Consider the following 17704-nt stretch of genomic DNA (forward strand, 5'->3'; position numbering starts at 1 on the left):
CGCGGCTTGTTCTATTACGCGCCTTAAATCAAATCTTCGTTTGGCCCATTAACGACGTTGCACCTTTAGTTCGCCTCTTGGGATAGTCTTTATGAAGTCAAGAGTTGCAACCACAAGTAAAAATCAGACTTTTCCGAAATGGCAGCCTACTACTTGAAGTAACTCGTCGGTTGTGTCCGCCTCTATGGAAGCGAGCACCCGTTGTTTTTGCGAAATCGTAACCTGTCACAAAATGACATCACTAAAAGGGCGTTTGAAAACTTTATATTAGAAGGGTGCAAAGATGGACGACCATAGCCTGTAAATTGTAAGCAGAACTTGGTTAAAGATAGGTTCAGCTCTGTCTGACGATGAAGTGTGAAATGCTAGCTTTAAGATGAGAAGTCATGGGTTCGTGTACATTCCAAGGCCAATTTCCAACTCAGACGAAATCGACAGACCTAATAGGCTACCTGTATCCAATTCAAACCCTTTTGGGAATAAAAAGGTTTGTTCCAGGTATTTCCATATCATTTAAATATGAATGCTACATACAATACACAAAAAATCCTAATGCAGGGATATTTGAATTGGGTACAACATTGAGTTAGCCGATTAGGTCTATTAAGCTTGTTCCTCAAAGCTCAAGCCGAGATGAGATGCTCTAAAACGCATCATCTTTTGATTTGTCTAAGGAAAAGTATGTGGCCTCATTAATGCATTCCAATTGACGACGACGATAGCCTGTAAATTGTGAACAGAGTTTGGTTATTATTAAAGAAAGGTTCCGCTGAGAAAATGGAGTGTGAAATGCTAGCTTTGAGATAAGAAGTCATGGGTTCGTGTACGTTCCAAGGACAATTTCTAACTCAGTGTAAATCGATTAGGGTCTCGTTCGATTGACCTCATTCCGGAATAAGAATACGTGGAGTAATGATTAAAACGTTTATGTTGGCGCGTTTCAAAGCAGCAAGAATAATAAAAATATGTTTAAAATAGCATTTTAGCAGATGTTTGACAATTTTAATGTGAATCTCCGTAAAAGGAAGGATTTCTAACTTATATTCCTATTCCGGAATACGGTCAATCGAACGCATCCTAAGCTTTCTCCTCGAAGATGAAGCCGAAATGAGATGCTGTAACATGCATCATCTTTTGATTTGTCTAGTGAGAACGATGCGACCTCATTAATGCGTTCCCCTCAACGTGATTATGCACAACCACGTACAATGATTGTCATGGAAGTCAAATTTCAACAAACCTCACCTGAACATCAATAAAACGTAAGGCACCGATGGGAGTTGAACCCATGACCAACTGAGCTACGGTACCTTGCACGTAAACGTACACAAACTGCCACTGAAGTTAAGCCTTGGGATTTGATCAACGTCCTTTCATAAACTTGAAAAGAACTGTGGCTCTCAAAGAACCATCTGTCATTTCGATCAAAGAAAGGAAGCTTAACGAAATATATTTCACCGCTCACCAGTACATCAAGTCGCTTTGAATAGTCAGTAAGTTTGCCTCCGTGGCCTAATGGATAAGGCGTCGGCCTCCTACTGCAAAAGGAAAGCCGAAGATTGCGGGTTCAAGTCCCGTCGGAGGTGTTTGGACTCACTCTTTCGCCACAAGGTGCACACCTTTGAAAGAACTCTCCCTTTTCTTCCCAAATGGCGAGATTGAGAACGCCACCAAGTCAAAATTCGCCAAAGCGGAGCACCCTTCGTTCGCCAAACTCGGACACCACCACTTCCCAGCATTGCTTCAAGATCCGTAGTAACCAGCAGTCTCGGTCATAAATTTCTATGAAACTGGATGCCACGTATCAGTTCACCGATTCCCCCCTTTTCAAAGTTGTAGACAAAAAGAGTAATGACCTTTTCCACGAATTCTCAAAGTTATTGCGCGATCGTCATTGAAAAGGGGGGAAAAGGTTGCATTATGGGTTGAGGTCACCATCTTTTTGGCTGGGGTTGAAACAGAATGGTACCCAATCCGAAGCTGTCTTTCTAACAGGTCAGCCGGTGAAAGTACATCCATGTCGCCATGCTGATCTTCCTTCAAATACAAGTAATAATTGAGAACACCTGCAAAACTCTGCTTCGGCAAACTGATCAAAGCTTTTGGTGAGCGATAAAATGAATTTGGTCATTCATTTTAAACGTTGAGTGCGAGATTGACGATGATAATCCTCAGGATTTGATCAACCTTTTTTCATAACCTCGAGTACACCTAATCGGCTAACTCAATGTTGAACTCAATTTAAATCTCTCGGGATTAAGATTCTTTGTGATGATATGGAAATACCTGGAGCAAAACACTCAATTAGGCGATTGAGTCTATAGCACTGTAGTGTCATACTTGAGAAAGTGAGAAACTATGGTAACATATTGATTTAGAGAAATTGTATGGTAATATAGTCGAGAAAGTAGCTGTGCCTGTCTGTGTTCAAAGGAAGCTTTGACAATTGACATTAAAGCCGACACCAGAGTCGTTAAAATAAGCTTGCTCCCGGCGGGGATCGAACCCGCGACCTTCGCATTACTCCAGCACCTTAAGTGGCCGTTGCCAATACTGCTTATAAGTACGACGCTCTAACCTACTGTGCTACGGGAGCTATGACATTTGTACTCGGAGTGGATTGTCCCCCACGAACCACCAGGTGGCTTCCCGATGACCCTTCAATTGTCTTTCGAGTGTCCTTTCCCACGACACCCATAATAATAATAATAATAATAATAATAATAATAATAATTATAAATGTTCGGCAGTATCTCAGTATGATCAAGCCCGAAATGCCCGTATTTGAAGAACCGAACAGGGTGGATATGCCTCACTGAGCCCAGGCATACCCGTCTCATATTGTTATTTAACGTTCCGCCAACACTGGTGAAGGAAGAAGCCCGGCTAGCTCAGTCGGTAGAGCATGAGACTCTTAATCTCAGGGTCGTGGGTTCGAGCCCCACGTTGGGCGGTGCATCTCTATTGCTGGCTTACTAAACGCTCTTGTGTTCTTTTTGTATAAGTATCGGACGTTAGAACATCGACTTCAAATGCAAAAGTTAGAGCTGAAACTGAGCTAAAGCAACAGAAGTAATAACACTTGCGGTGCCAAACACAATTTCCACAAGTAATCGGATTTTGATGAATTTGACATGCAAGTTGGACAGCGGTTGAAGGGTCCTTTCTTTTGTTTGCCGTGTTCTTGTTCTATTACGCGGCTTGTTCTATTACGCGCCTTAAATCAAATCTTCGTTTGGCCCATTAACGACGTTGCACCTTTAGTTCGCCTCTTGGGATAGTCTTTATGAAGTCAAGAGTTGCAACCACAAGTAAAAATCAGACTTTTCCGAAATGGCAGCCTACTACTTGAAGTAACTCGTCGGTTGTGTCCGCCTCTATGGAAGCGAGCACCCGTTGTTTTTGCGAAATCGTAACCTGTCACAAAATGACATCACTAAAAGGGCGTTTGAAACTTTATATTAGAAGGGTGCAAAGATGGACGACCATAGCCTGTAAATTGTAAGCAGAACTTGGTTAAAGATAGGTTCAGCTCTGTCTGACGATGAAGTGTGAAATGCTAGCTTTAAGATGAGAAGTCATGGGTTCGTGTACATTCCAAGGCCAATTTCCAACTCAGACGAAATCGACAGACCTAATAGGCTACCTGTATCCAATTCAAACCCTTTTGGGAATAAAAAGGTTTGTTCCAGGTATTTCCATATCATTTAAATATGAATGCTACATACAATACACAAAAAATCCTAATGCAGGGATATTTGAATTGGGTACAACATTGAGTTAGCCGATTAGGTCTATTAAGCTTGTTCCTCAAAGCTCAAGCCGAGATGAGATGCTCTAAAACGCATCATCTTTTGATTTGTCTAAGGAAAAGTATGTGGCCTCATTAATGCATTCCAATTGACGACGACGATAGCCTGTAAATTGTGAACAGAGTTTGGTTATTATTAAAGAAAGGTTCCGCTGAGAAAATGGAGTGTGAAATGCTAGCTTTGAGATAAGAAGTCATGGGTTCGTGTACGTTCCAAGGACAATTTCTAACTCAGTGTAAATCGATTAGGGTCTCGTTCGATTGACCTCATTCCGGAATAAGAATACGTGGAGTAATGATTAAAACGTTATGTTTGGCGCGTTTCAAAGCAGCAAGAATAATAAAAATATGTTTAAAATAGCATTTTAGCAGATGTTTGACAATTTTAATGTGAATCTCCGTAAAAGGAAGGATTTCTAACTTATATTCCTATTCCGGAATACGGTCAATCGAACGCATCCTAAGCTTTCTCCTCGAAGATGAAGCCGAAATGAGATGCTGTAACATGCATCATCTTTTGATTTGTCTAGTGAGAACGATGCGACCTCATTAATGCGTTCCCCTCAACGTGATTATGCACAACCACGTACAATGATTGTCATGGAAGTCAAATTTCAACAAACCTCACCTGAACATCAATAAAACGTAAGGCACCGATGGGAGTTGAACCCATGACCAACTGAGCTACGGTACCTTGCACGTAAACGTACACAAACTGCCACTGAAGTTAAGCCTTGGGATTTGATCAACGTCCTTTCATAAACTTGAAAAGAACTGTGGCTCTCAAAGAACCATCTGTCATTTCGATCAAAGAAAGGAAGCTTAACGAAATATATTTCACCGCTCACCAGTACATCAAGTCGCTTTGAATAGTCAGTAAGTTTGCCTCCTGGCCTAATGGATAAGGCGTCGGCCTCCTTACTGCAAAAGGAAAGCCGAAGATTGCGGGTTCAAGTCCCGTCGGAGGTGTTTGGACTCACTCTTTCGCCACAAGGTGCACACCTTTGAAAGAACTCTCCCTTTTCTTCCCAAATGGCGAGATTGAGAACGCCACCAAGTCAAAATTCGCCAAAGCGGAGCACCCTTCGTTCGCCAAACTCGGACACCACCACTTCCCAGCATTGCTTCAAGATCCGTAGTAACCAGCAGTCTCGGTCATAAATTTCTATGAAACTGGATGCCACGTATCAGTTCACCGATTCCCCCCTTTTCAAAGTTGTAGACAAAAAGAGTAATGACCTTTTCCACGAATTCTCAAAGTTATTGCGCGATCGTCATTGAAAAGGGGGGAAAAGGTTGCATTATGGGTTGAGGTCACCATCTTTTTGGCTGGGGTTGAAACAGAATGGTACCCAATCCGAAGCTGTCTTTCTAACAGGTCAGCCGGTGAAAGTACATCCATGTCGCCATGCTGATCTTCCTTCAAATACAAGTAATAATTGAGAACACCTGCAAAACTCTGCTTCGGCAAACTGATCAAAGCTTTTGGTGAGCGATAAAATGAATTTGGTCATTCATTTTAAACGTTGAGTGCGAGATTGACGATGATAATCCTCAGGATTTGATCAACCTTTTTTCATAACCTCGAGTACACCTAATCGGCTAACTCAATGTTGAACTCAATTTAAATCTCTCGGGATTAAGATTCTTTGTGATGATATGGAAATACCTGGAGCAAAACACTCAATTAGGCGATTGAGTCTATAGCACTGTAGTGTCATACTTGAGAAAGTGAGAAACTATGGTAACATATTGATTTAGAGAAATTGTATGGTAATATAGTCGAGAAAGTAGCTGTGCCTGTCTGTGTTCAAAGGAAGCTTTGACAATTGACATTAAAGCCGACACCAGAGTCGTTAAAATAAGCTTGCTCCCGGCGGGGATCGAACCCGCGACCTTCGCATTACTCCAGCACCTTAAGTGGCCGTTGCCAATACTGCTTATAAGTACGACGCTCTAACCTACTGTGCTACGGGAGCTATGACATTTGTACTCGGAGTGGATTGTCCCCCACGAACCACCAGGTGGCTTCCCGATGACCCTTCAATTGTCTTTCGAGTGTCCTTTCCCACGACACCCATAATAATAATAATAATAATAATAATAATAATAATTATAAATGTTCGGCAGTATCTCAGTATGATCAAGCCCGAAATGCCCGTATTTGAAGAACCGAACAGGGTGGATATGCCTCACTGAGCCCAGGCATACCCGTCTCATATTGTTATTTAACGTTCCGCCAACACTGGTGAAGGAAGGAGCCCGGCTAGCTCAGTCGGTAGAGCATGAGACTCTTAATCTCAGGGTCGTGGGTTCGAGCCCCACGTTGGGCGGTGCATCTCTATTGCTGGCTTACTAAACGCTCTTGTGTTCTTTTTGTATAAGTATCAATTTTGTTTTTTCGTAGAGTATCAACTTGATAGATTTCCAGGGAGTCACGGACGTTAGAACATCGACTTCAAATGCAAAAGTTAGAGCTGAAACTGAGCTAAAGCAACAGAAGTAATAACACTTGCGGTGCCAAACACAATTTCCACAAGTAATCGGATTTTGATGAATTTGACATGCAAGTTGGACAGCGGTTGAAGGGTCCTTTCTTTTGTTTGCCGTGTTCTTGTTCTATTACGCGGCTTGTTCTATTACGCGCCTTAAATCAAATCTTCGTTTGGCCCATTAACGACGTTGCACCTTTAGTTCGCCTCTTGGGATAGTCTTTATGAAGTCAAGAGTTGCAACCACAAGTAAAAATCAGACTTTTCCGAAATGGCAGCCTACTACTTGAAGTAACTCGTCGGTTGTGTCCGCCTCTATGGAAGCGAGCACCCGTTGTTTTTGCGAAATCGTAACCTGTCACAAAATGACATCACTAAAAGGGCGTTTGAATCTTTATATTAGAAGGGTGCAAAGATGGACGACCATAGCCTGTAAATTGTAAGCAGAACCTGGTTAAAGATAGGTTCAGCTCTGTCTGAAGATGAAGTGTGAAATGCTAGCTCTAAGATGAGAAGTCATGGGTTCGTGTACATTCCAAGGCCAATTTCCAACTCAGACGAAATCGACAGACCTAATAGGCTACCTGTATCCAATTCAAACCCTTTTGGGAATAAAAAGGTTTGTTCCAGGTATTTCCATATCATTTAAATGTGAATGCTACATACAACACACAAAAAATCCTAATGCAGGGATATTTGAATTGGGTACAACATTGAGTTAGCCGATTAGGTCTATTAAGCTTGTTCCTCAAAGCTCAAGCCGAGATGAGATGCTCTAAAACGCATCATCTTTTGATTTGTCTAAGGAAAAGTATGTGGCCTCATTAATGCATTCCAATTGACGACGACGATAGCCTGTAAATTGTGAACAGAGTTTGGTTATTATTAAAGAAAGGTTCCGCTGAGAAAATGGAGTGTGAAATGCTAGCTTTGAGATGAGAAGTCATGGGTTCGTGTACGTTCCAAGGACAATTTCTAACTCAGTGTAAATCGATTAGGGTCTCGTTCGATTGACCTCATTCCGGAATAAGAATACGTGGAGTAATGATTAAAACGTTATGTTTGGCGCGTTTCAAAGCAGCAAGAATAATAAAAATATGTTTAAAATAGCATTTTAGCAGATGTTTGACAATTTTAATGTGAATCTCCGTAAAAGGAAGGATTTCTAACTTATATTCCTATTCCGGAATACGGTCAATCGAACGCATCCTAAGCTTTCTCCTCGAAGATGAAGCCGAAATGAGATGCTGTAACATGCATCATCTTTTGATTTGTCTAGTGAGAACGATGCGACCTCATTAATGCGTTCCCCTCAACGTGATTATGCACAACCACGTACAATGATTGTCATGGAAGTCAAATTTCAACAAACCTCACCTGAACATCAATAAAACGTAAGGCACCGATGGGAGTTGAACCCATGACCAACTGAGCTACGGTACCTTGCACGTAAACGTACACAAACTGCCACTGAAGTTAAGCCTTGGGATTTGATCAACGTCCTTTCATAAACTTGAAAAGCACTGTGGCTCTCAAAGAACCATCTGTCATTTCGATCAAAGAAAGGAAGCTTAACGAAATATATTTCACCGCTCACCAGTACATCAAGTCGCTTTGAATAGTCAGTAAGTTTGCCTCCTGGCCTAATGGATAAGGCGTCGGCCTCCTCTTACTGCAAAAGGAAAGCCGAAGATTGCGGGTTCAAGTCCCGTCGGAGGTGTTTGGACTCACTCTTTCGCCACAAGGTGCACACCTTTGAAAGAACTCTCCCTTTTCTTCCCAAATGGCGAGATTGAGAACGCCACCAAGTCAAAATTCGCCAAAGCGGAGCACCCTTCGTTCGCCAAACTCGGACACCACCACTTCCCAGCATTGCTTCAAGATCCGTAGTAACCAGCAGTCTCGGTCATAAATTTCTATGAAACTGGATGCCACGTATCAGTTCACCGATTCCCCCCTTTTCAAAGTTGTAGACAAAAAGAGTAATGACCTTTTCCACGAATTCTCAAAGTTATTGCGCGATCGTCATTGAAAAGGGGGGAAAAGGTTGCATTATGGGTTGAGGTCACCATCTTTTTGGCTGGGGTTGAAACAGAATGGTACCCAATCCGAAGCTGTCTTTCTAACAGGTCAGCCGGTGAAAGTACATCCATGTCGCCATGCTGATCTTCCTTCAAATACAAGTAATAATTGAGAACACCTGCAAAACTCTGCTTCGGCAAACTGATCAAAGCTTTTGGTGAGCGATAAAATGAATTTGGTCATTCATTTTAAACGTTGAGTGCGAGATTGACGATGATAATCCTCAGGATTTGATCAACCTTTTTTCATAACCTCGAGTACACCTAATCGGCTAACTCAATGTTGAACTCAATTTAAATCTCTCGGGATTAAGATTCTTTGTGATGATATGGAAATACCTGGAGCAAAACACTCAATTAGGCGATTGAGTCTATAGCACTGTAGTGTCATACTTGAGAAAGTGAGAAACTATGGTAACATATTGATTTAGAGAAATTGTATGGTAATATAGTCGAGAAAGTAGCTGTGCCTGTCTGTGTTCAAAGGAAGCTTTGACAATTGACATTAAAGCCGACACCAGAGTCGTTAAAATAAGCTTGCTCCCGGCGGGGATCGAACCGGCGACCTTCGCATTACTCCAGCACCTTAAGTGGCCGTTGCCAATACTGCTTATAAGTACGACGCTCTAACCTACTGTGCTACGGGAGCTATGACATTTGTACTCGGAGTGGATTGTCCCCCACGAACCACCAGGTGGCTTCCCGATGACCCTTCAATTGTCTTTCGAGTGTCCTTTCCCACGACACCCATAATAATAATAATAATAATAATAATAATAATAATTATAAATGTTCGGCAGTATCTCAGTATGATCAAGCCCGAAATGCCCGTATTTGAAGAACCGAACAGGGTGGATATGCCTCACTGAGCCCAGGCATACCCGTCTCATATTCTTATTTAACGTTCCGCCAACACTGGTGAAGGAAGAAGCCCGGCTAGCTCAGTCGGTAGAGCATGAGACTCTTAATCTCAGGGTCGTGGGTTCGAGCCCCACGTTGGGCGGTGCATCTCTATTGCTGGCTTACTAAACGCTCTTGTGTTCTTTTTGTATAAGTATCGGACGTTAGAACATCGACTTCAAATGCAAAAGTTAGAGCTGAAACTGAGCTAAAGCAACAGAAGTAATAACACTTGCGGTGCCAAACACAATTTCCACAAGTAATCGGATTTTGATGAATTTGACATGCAAGTTGGACAGCGGTTGAAGGGTCCTTTCTTTTGTTTGCCGTGTTCTTGTTCTATTACGCGGCTTGTTCTATTACGCGCCTTAAATCAAATCTTCGTTTGGCCCATTAACGACGTTGCACCTTTAGTTCGCCTCTTGGGATAGTCTTTATGAAGTCAAGAGTTGCAACCACAAGTAAAAATCAGACTTTTCCGAAATGGCAGCCTACTACTTGAAGTAACTCGTCGGTTGTGTCCGCCTCTATGGAAGCGAGCACCCGTTGTTTTTGCGAAATCGTAACCTGTCACAAAATGACATCACTAAAAGGGCGTTTGAAACTTTATATTAGAAGGGTGCAAAGATGGACGACCATAGCCTGTAAATTGTAAGCAGAACTTGGTTAAAGATAGGTTCAGCTCTGTCTGACGATGAAGTGTGAAATGCTAGCTTTAAGATGAGAAGTCATGGGTTCGTGTACATTCCAAGGCCAATTTCCAACTCAGACGAAATCGACAGACCTAATAGGCTACCTGTATCCAATTCAAACCCTTTTGGGAATAAAAAGGTTTGTTCCAGGTATTTCCATATCATTTAAATATGAATGCTACATACAATACACAAAAAATCCTAATGCAGGGATATTTGAATTGGGTACAACATTGAGTTAGCCGATTAGGTCTATTAAGCTTGTTCCTCAAAGCTCAAGCCGAGATGAGATGCTCTAAAACGCATCATCTTTTGATTTGTCTAAGGAAAAGTATGTGGCCTCATTAATGCATTCCAATTCACGACGACGATAGCCTGTAAATTGTGAACAGAGTTTGGTTATTATTAAAGAAAGGTTCCGCTGAGAAAATGGAGTGTGAAATGCTAGCTTTGAGATAAGAAGTCATGGGTTCGTGTACGTTCCAAGGACAATTTCTAACTCAGTGTAAATCGATTAGGGTCTCGTTCGATTGACCTCATTCCGGAATAAGAATACGTGGAGTAATGATTAAAACGTTATGTTTGGCGCGTTTCAAAGCAGCAAGAATAATAAAAATATGTTTAAAATAGCATTTTAGCAGATGTTTGACAATTTTAATGTGAATCTCCGTAAAAGGAAGGATTTCTAACTTATATTCCTATTCCGGAATACGGTCAATCGAACGCATCCTAAGCTTTCTCCTCGAAGATGAAGCCGAAATGAGATGCTGTAACATGCATCATCTTTTGATTTGTCTAGTGAGAACGATGCGACCTCATTAATGCGTTCCCCTCAACGTGATTATGCACAACCACGTACAATGATTGTCATGGAAGTCAAATTTCAACAAACCTCACCTGAACATCAATAAAACGTAAGGCACCGATGGGAGTTGAACCCATGACCAACTGAGCTACGGTACCTTGCACGTAAACGTACACAAACTGCCACTGAAGTTAAGCCTTGGGATTTGATCAACGTCCTTTCATAAACTTGAAAAGAACTGTGGCTCTCAAAGAACCATCTGTCATTTCGATCAAAGAAAGGAAGCTTAACGAAATATATTTCACCGCTCACCAGTACATCAAGTCGCTTTGAATAGTCAGTAAGTTTGCCTCCTGGCCTAATGGATAAGGCGTCGGCCTCCTTACTGCAAAAGGAAAGCCGAAGATTGCGGGTTCAAGTCCCGTCGGAGGTGTTTGGACTCACTCTTTCGCCACAAGGTGCACACCTTTGAAAGAACTCTCCCTTTTCTTCCCAAATGGCGAGATTGAGAACGCCACCAAGTCAAAATTCGCCAAAGCGGAGCACCCTTCGTTCGCCAAACTCGGACACCACCACTTCCCAGCATTGCTTCAAGATCCGTAGTAACCAGCAGTCTCGGTCATAAATTTCTATGAAACTGGATGCCACGTATCAGTTCACCGATTCCCCCCTTTTCAAAGTTGTAGACAAAAAGAGTAATGACCTTTTCCACGAATTCTCAAAGTTATTGCGCGATCGTCATTGAAAAGGGGGGAAAAGGTTGCATTATGGGTTGAGGTCACCATCTTTTTGGCTGGGGTTGAAACAGAATGGTACCCAATCCGAAGCTGTCTTTCTAACAGGTCAGCCGGTGAAAGTACATCCATGTCGCCATGCTGATCTTCCTTCAAATACAAGTAATAATTGAGAACACCTGCAAAACTCTGCTTCGGCAAACTGATCAAAGCTTTTGGTGAGCGATAAAATGAATTTGGTCATTCATTTTAAACGTTGAGTGCGAGATTGACGATGATAATCCTCAGGATTTGATCAACCTTTTTTCATAACCTCGAGTACACCTAATCGGCTAACTCAATGTTGAACTCAATTTAAATCTCTCGGGATTAAGATTCTTTGTGATGATATGGAAATACCTGGAGCAAAACACTCAATTAGGCGATTGAGTCTATAGCACTGTAGTGTCATACTTGAGAAAGTGAGAAACTATGGTAACATATTGATTTAGAGAAATTGTATGGTAATATAGTCGAGAAAGTAGCTGTGCCTGTCTGTGTTCAAAGGAAGCTTTGACAATTGACATTAAAGCCGACACCAGAGTCGTTAAAATAAGCTTGCTCCCGGCGGGGATCGAACCCGCGACCTTCGCATTACTCCAGCACCTTAAGTGGCCGTTGCCAATACTGCTTATAAATACGACGCTCTAACCTACTGTGCTACGGGAGCTATGACATTTGTACTCGGAGTGGATTGTCCCCCACGAACCACCAGGTGGCTTCCCGATGACCCTTCAATTGTCTTTCGAGTGTCCTTTCCCACGACACCCATAATAATAATAATAATAATAATAATAATAATAATAATAATAATTATAAATGTTCGGCAGTATCTCAGTATGATCAAGCCCGAAATGCCCGTATTTGAAGAACCGAACAGGGTGGATATGCCTCACTGAGCCCAGGCATACCCGTCTCATATTGTTATTTAACGTTCCGCCAACACTGGTGAAGGAAGAAGCCCGGCTAGCTCAGTCGGTAGAGCATGAGACTCTTAATCTCAGGGTCGTGGGTTCGAGCCCCACGTTGGGCGGTGCATCTCTATTGCTGGCTTACTAAACGCTCTTGTGTTCTTTTTGTATAAGTATCGGACGTTAGAACATCGACTTCAAATGCAAAAGTTAGAGCTGAAACTGAGCTAAAGCAACAGAAGTAATAACACTTGCGGTGCCAAACACAATTTCCACAAGTAATCGGATTTTGATGAATTTGACATGCAAGTTGGACAGCGGTTGAAGGGTCCTTTCTTTTGTTTGCCGTGTTCTTGTTCTATTACGCGGCTTGTTCTATTACGCGCCTTAAATCAAATCTTCGTTTGGCCCATTAACGACGTTGCACCTTTAGTTCGCCTCTTGGGATAGTCTTTATGAAGTCAAGAGTTGCAACCACAAGTAAAAATCAGACTTTTCCGAAATGGCAGCCTACTACTTGAAGTAACTCGTCGGTTGTGTCCGCCTCTATGGAAGCGAGCACCCGTTGTTTTTGCGAAATCGTAACCTGTCACAAAATGACATCACTAAAAGGGCGTTTGAAACTTTATATTAGAAGGGTGCAAAGATGGACGACCATAGCCTGTAAATTGTAAGCAGAACTTGGTTAAAGATAGGTTCAGCTCTGTCTGACGATGAAGTGTGAAATGCTAGCTTTAAGATGAGAAGTCATGGGTTCGTGTACATTCCAAGGCCAATTTCCAACTCAGACGAAATCGACAGACCTAATAGGCTACCTGTATCCAATTCAAACCCTTTTGGGAATAAAAAGGTTTGTTCCAGGTATTTCCATATCATTTAAATATGAATGCTACATACAATACACAAAAAATCCTAATGCAGGGATATTTGAATTGGGTACAACATTGAGTTAGCCGATTAGGTCTATTAAGCTTGTTCCTCAAAGCTCAAGCCGAGATGAGATGCTCTAAAACGCATCATCTTTTGATTTGTCTAAGGAAAAGTATGTGGCCTCATTAATGCATTCCAATTGACGACGACGATAGCCTGTAAATTGTGAACAGAGTTTGGTTATTATTAAAGAAAGGTTCCGCTGAGAAAATGGAGTGTGAAATGCTAGCTTTGAGATAAGAAGTCATGGGTTCGTGTACGTTCCAAGGACAATTTCTAACTCAGTGTAAATCGATTAGGGTCTCGTTCGATTGACCTCATTCCGGAATAAGAATACGTGGAGTAATGATTAAAACGTTATGTTTGGCGCGTTTCAAAGCAGCAAGAATAATAAAAATATGTTTAAAATAGCATTTTAGCAGATGTTTGACAATTTTAATGTGAATCTCCGTAAAAGGAAGGATTTCTAACTTATATTCCTATTCCGGAATACGGTCAATCGAACGCATCCTAAGCTTTCTCCTCGAAGATGAAGCCGAAATGAGATGCTGTAACATGCATCATCTTTTGATTTGTCTAGTGAGAACGATGCGACCTCATTAATGCGTTCCCCTCAACGTGATTATGCACAACCACGTACAATGATTGTCATGGAAGTCAAATTTCAACAAACCTCACCTGAACATCAATAAAACGTAAGGCACCGATGGGAGTTGAACCCATGACCAACTGAGCTACGGTACCTTGCACGTAAACGTACACAAACTGCCACTGAAGTTAAGCCTTGGGATTTGATCAACGTCCTTTCATAAACTTGAAAAGAACTGTGGCTCTCAAAGAACCATCTGTCATTTCGATCAAAGAAAGGAAGCTTAACGAAATATATTTCACCGCTCACCAGTACATCAAGTCGCTTTGAATAGTCAGTAAGTTTGCCTCCTGGCCTAATGGATAAGGCGTCGGCCTCCTTACTGCAAAAGGAAAGCCGAAGATTGCGGGTTCAAGTCCCGTCGGAGGTGTTTGGACTCACTCTTTCGCCACAAGGTGCACACCTTTGAAAGAACTCTCCCTTTTCTTCCCAAATGGCGAGATTGAGAACGCCACCAAGTCAAAATTCGCCAAAGCGGAGCACCCTTCGTTCGCCAAACTCGGACACCACCACTTCCCAGCATTGCTTCAAGATCCGTAGTAACCAGCAGTCTCGGTCATAAATTTCTATGAAACTGGATGCCACGTATCAGTTCACCGATTCCCCCCTTTTCAAAGTTGTAGACAAAAAGAGTAATGACCTTTTCCACGAATTCTCAAAGTTATTGCGCGATCGTCATTGAAAAGGGGGGAAAAGGTTGCATTATGGGTTGAGGTCACCATCTTTTTGGCTGGGGTTGAAACAGAATGGTACCCAATCCGAAGCTGTCTTTCTAACAGGTCAGCCGGTGAAAGGACATCCATGTCGCCATGCTGATCTTCCTTCAAATACAAGTAATAATTGAGAACACCTGCAAAACTCTGCTTCGGCAAACTGATCAAAGCTTTTGGTGAGCGATAAAATGAATTTGGTCATTCATTTTAAACGTTGAGTGCGAGATTGACGATGATAATCCTCAGGATTTGATCAACCTTTTTTCATAACCTCGAGTACACCTAATCGGCTAACTCAATGTTGAACTCAATTTAAATCTCTCGGGATTAAGATTCTTTGTGATGATATGGAAATACCTGGAGCAAAACACTCAATTAGGCGATTGAGTCTATAGCACTGTAGTGTCATACTTGAGAAAGTGAGAAACTATGGTAACATATTGATTTAGAGAAATTGTATGGTAATATAGTCGAGAAAGTAGCTGTGCCTGTCTGTGTTCAAAGGAAGCTTTGACAATTGACATTAAAGCCGACACCAGAGTCGTTAAAATAAGCTTGCTCCCGGCGGGGATCGAACCCGCGACCTTCGCATTACTCCAGCACCTTAAGTGGCCGTTGCCAATACTGCTTATAAGTACGACGCTCTAACCTACTGTGCTACGGGAGCTATGACATTTGTACTCGGAGTGGATTGTCCCCCACGAACCACCAGGTGGCTTCCCGATGACCCTTCAATTGTCTTTCGAGTGTCCTTTCCCACGACACCCATAATAATAATAATAATAATAATAATAATAATAATAATAATAATAATTATAAATGTTCGGCAGTATCTCAGTATGATCAAGCCCGAAATGCCCGTATTTGAAGAACCGAACAGGGTGGATATGCCTCACTGAGCCCAGGCATACCCGTCTCATATTGTTATTTAACGTTCCGCCAACACTGGTGAAGGAAGGAGCCCGGCTAGCTCAGTCGGTAGAGCATGAGACTCTTAATCTCAGGGTCGTGGGTTCGAGCCCCACGTTGGGCGGTGCATCTCTATTGCTGGCTTACTAAACGCTCTTGTGTTCTTTTTGTATAAGTATCAATTTTGTTTTTTCGTAGAGTATCAACTTGATAGATTTCCAGGGAGTCACGGACGTTAGAACATCGACTTCAAATGCAAAAGTTAGAGCTGAAACTGAGCTAAAGCAACAGAAGTAATAACACTTGCGGTGCCAAACACAATTTCCACAAGTAATCGGATTTTGATGAATTTGACATGCAAGTTGGACAGCGGTTGAAGGGTCCTTTCTTTTGTTTGCCGTGTTCTTGTTCTATTACGCGGCTTGTTCTATTACGCGCCTTAAATCAAATCTTCGTTTGGCCCATTAACGACGTTGCACCTTTAGTTCGCCTCTTGGGATAGTCTTTATGAAGTCAAGAGTTGCAACCACAAGTAAAAATCAGACTTTTCCGAAATGGCAGCCTACTACTTGAAGTAACTCGTCGGTTGTGTCCGCCTCTATGGAAGCGAGCACCCGTTGTTTTTGCGAAATCGTAACCTGTCACAAAATGACATCACTAAAAGGGCGTTTGAATCTTTATATTAGAAGGGTGCAAAGATGGACGACCATAGCCTGTAAATTGTAAGCAGAACCTGGTTAAAGATAGGTTCAGCTCTGTCTGAAGATGAAGTGTGAAATGCTAGCTCTAAGATGAGAAGTCATGGGTTCGTGTACATTCCAAGGCCAATTTCCAACTCAGACGAAATCGACAGACCTAATAGGCTACCTGTATCCAATTCAAACCCTTTTGGGAATAAAAAGGTTTGTTCCAGGTATTTCCATATCATTTAAATGTGAATGCTACATACAACACACAAAAAATCCTAATGCAGGGATATTTGAATTGGGTACAACATTGAGTTAGCCGATTAGGTCTATTAAGCTTGTTCCTCAAAGCTCAAGCCGAGATGAGATGCTCTAAAACGCATCATCTTTTGATTTGTCTAAGGAAAAGTATGTGGCCTCATTAATGCATTCCAATTGACGACGACGATAGCCTGTAAATTGTGAACAGAGTTTGGTTATTATTAAAGAAAGGTTCCGCTGAGAAAATGGAGTGTGAAATGCTAGCTTTGAGATGAGAAGTCATGGGTTCGTGTACGTTCCAAGGACAATTTCCAACTCAGTGTAAATCGATTAGGGTCTCGTTCGATTGACCTCATTCCGGAATAAGAATACGTGGAGTGATGATTAAAACGTTATGTTTGGGCGCGTTTCAAAGCAGCAAGAATAATAAAAATATGTTTAAAATAGCATTTTAGCAGATGTTTGACAATTTTTAATGTGAATCTCCGTAAAAGGAAGGATTTCTAACTTATATTCCATATATTCCTATTCCGGAATACGGTCAATCGAACGCATCCTAAGCTTTCTCCTCGAAGATGAAGCCGAAATGAGATGCTGTAACATGCATCATCTTTTGATTTGTCTAGTGAGAACGATGCGACCTCATTACTGCGTTCCCCTCAACGGGATTATGCACAACCACGTACAATGATTGTCATGGAAGTCAAATTTCAACAAACCCCACCTGAACATCAATAAAACGTAAGGCACCGATGGGAGTTGAACCCATGACCAACTGAGCTACGGTACCTTGCACGTAAACCTACACAAACTGCCACTGAAGTTAAGCCTTGGGATTTGATCAACGTCCTTTCATGAACTTGAAAAGCACTGTGGCTCTCAAAGAACCATCTGTCATTTCGATCAAAGAAAGGAAGCTTAACGAAATATATTTCACCGCTCACCAGTACATCAAGTCGCTTTGAATAGTCAGTAAGTTTGCCTCCGTGGCCTAATGGATAAGGCGTCGGCCTCTACTGCAAAAGGAAAGCCGAAGATTGCGGGTTCAAGTCCCGTCGGAGGTGTTTGGACTCACTCTTTCGCCACAAGGT

The 17704-nt window shown here is 42.0% G+C and overlaps 11 non-coding genes across 11 annotated transcripts; 6 read left to right on the forward strand and 5 right to left on the reverse strand.

Annotated features, from left to right (window-relative positions):
• Positions 1–1501: 1501 nt before the first annotated feature.
• On the forward strand, positions 1502–1586 carry Trnar-ccu (transfer RNA arginine (anticodon CCU)). The gene is given in 2 exon segments: positions 1502–1538; positions 1551–1586. It is a non-coding gene; the product is annotated as a tRNA-Arg (tRNA).
• An 899-nt stretch (positions 1587–2485) lies between these two features.
• Trnai-uau (transfer RNA isoleucine (anticodon UAU)) lies at positions 2486–2596 on the reverse strand. The gene is made up of 2 exons: positions 2559–2596; positions 2486–2521 (listed from the first exon to the last, which is right to left on the reverse strand). It is a non-coding gene; the product is annotated as a tRNA-Ile (tRNA).
• A 284-nt stretch (positions 2597–2880) lies between these two features.
• Positions 2881–2953, forward strand: Trnak-cuu (transfer RNA lysine (anticodon CUU)). The gene has a single exon. It is a non-coding gene; the product is annotated as a tRNA-Lys (tRNA).
• Positions 2954–5679: 2726 nt separating this feature from the next.
• On the reverse strand, positions 5680–5790 carry Trnai-uau (transfer RNA isoleucine (anticodon UAU)). The gene is made up of 2 exons: positions 5753–5790; positions 5680–5715 (listed from the first exon to the last, which is right to left on the reverse strand). It is a non-coding gene; the product is annotated as a tRNA-Ile (tRNA).
• A 281-nt stretch (positions 5791–6071) lies between these two features.
• Positions 6072–6144, forward strand: Trnak-cuu (transfer RNA lysine (anticodon CUU)). Its single transcript has one exon. It is a non-coding gene; the product is annotated as a tRNA-Lys (tRNA).
• Positions 6145–8922: 2778 nt separating this feature from the next.
• On the reverse strand, positions 8923–9033 carry Trnai-uau (transfer RNA isoleucine (anticodon UAU)). Its single transcript has 2 exons — positions 8996–9033; positions 8923–8958 (listed from the first exon to the last, which is right to left on the reverse strand). It is a non-coding gene; the product is annotated as a tRNA-Ile (tRNA).
• A 281-nt stretch (positions 9034–9314) lies between these two features.
• Trnak-cuu (transfer RNA lysine (anticodon CUU)) lies at positions 9315–9387 on the forward strand. The gene has a single exon. It is a non-coding gene; the product is annotated as a tRNA-Lys (tRNA).
• Positions 9388–12113: 2726 nt separating this feature from the next.
• Trnai-uau (transfer RNA isoleucine (anticodon UAU)) lies at positions 12114–12224 on the reverse strand. Its single transcript has 2 exons — positions 12187–12224; positions 12114–12149 (listed from the first exon to the last, which is right to left on the reverse strand). It is a non-coding gene; the product is annotated as a tRNA-Ile (tRNA).
• A 290-nt stretch (positions 12225–12514) lies between these two features.
• Trnak-cuu (transfer RNA lysine (anticodon CUU)) lies at positions 12515–12587 on the forward strand. The gene has a single exon. It is a non-coding gene; the product is annotated as a tRNA-Lys (tRNA).
• A 2726-nt stretch (positions 12588–15313) lies between these two features.
• Trnai-uau (transfer RNA isoleucine (anticodon UAU)) lies at positions 15314–15424 on the reverse strand. The gene is made up of 2 exons: positions 15387–15424; positions 15314–15349 (listed from the first exon to the last, which is right to left on the reverse strand). It is a non-coding gene; the product is annotated as a tRNA-Ile (tRNA).
• Positions 15425–15717: 293 nt separating this feature from the next.
• Trnak-cuu (transfer RNA lysine (anticodon CUU)) lies at positions 15718–15790 on the forward strand. Its single transcript has one exon. It is a non-coding gene; the product is annotated as a tRNA-Lys (tRNA).
• Positions 15791–17704: the final 1914 nt, after the last annotated feature.

This window comes from Montipora foliosa, chromosome 4, assembly GCF_036669935.1.
Source record: "Montipora foliosa isolate CH-2021 chromosome 4, ASM3666993v2, whole genome shotgun sequence".
Lineage (NCBI taxonomy): Eukaryota > Metazoa > Cnidaria > Anthozoa > Scleractinia > Acroporidae > Montipora > Montipora foliosa.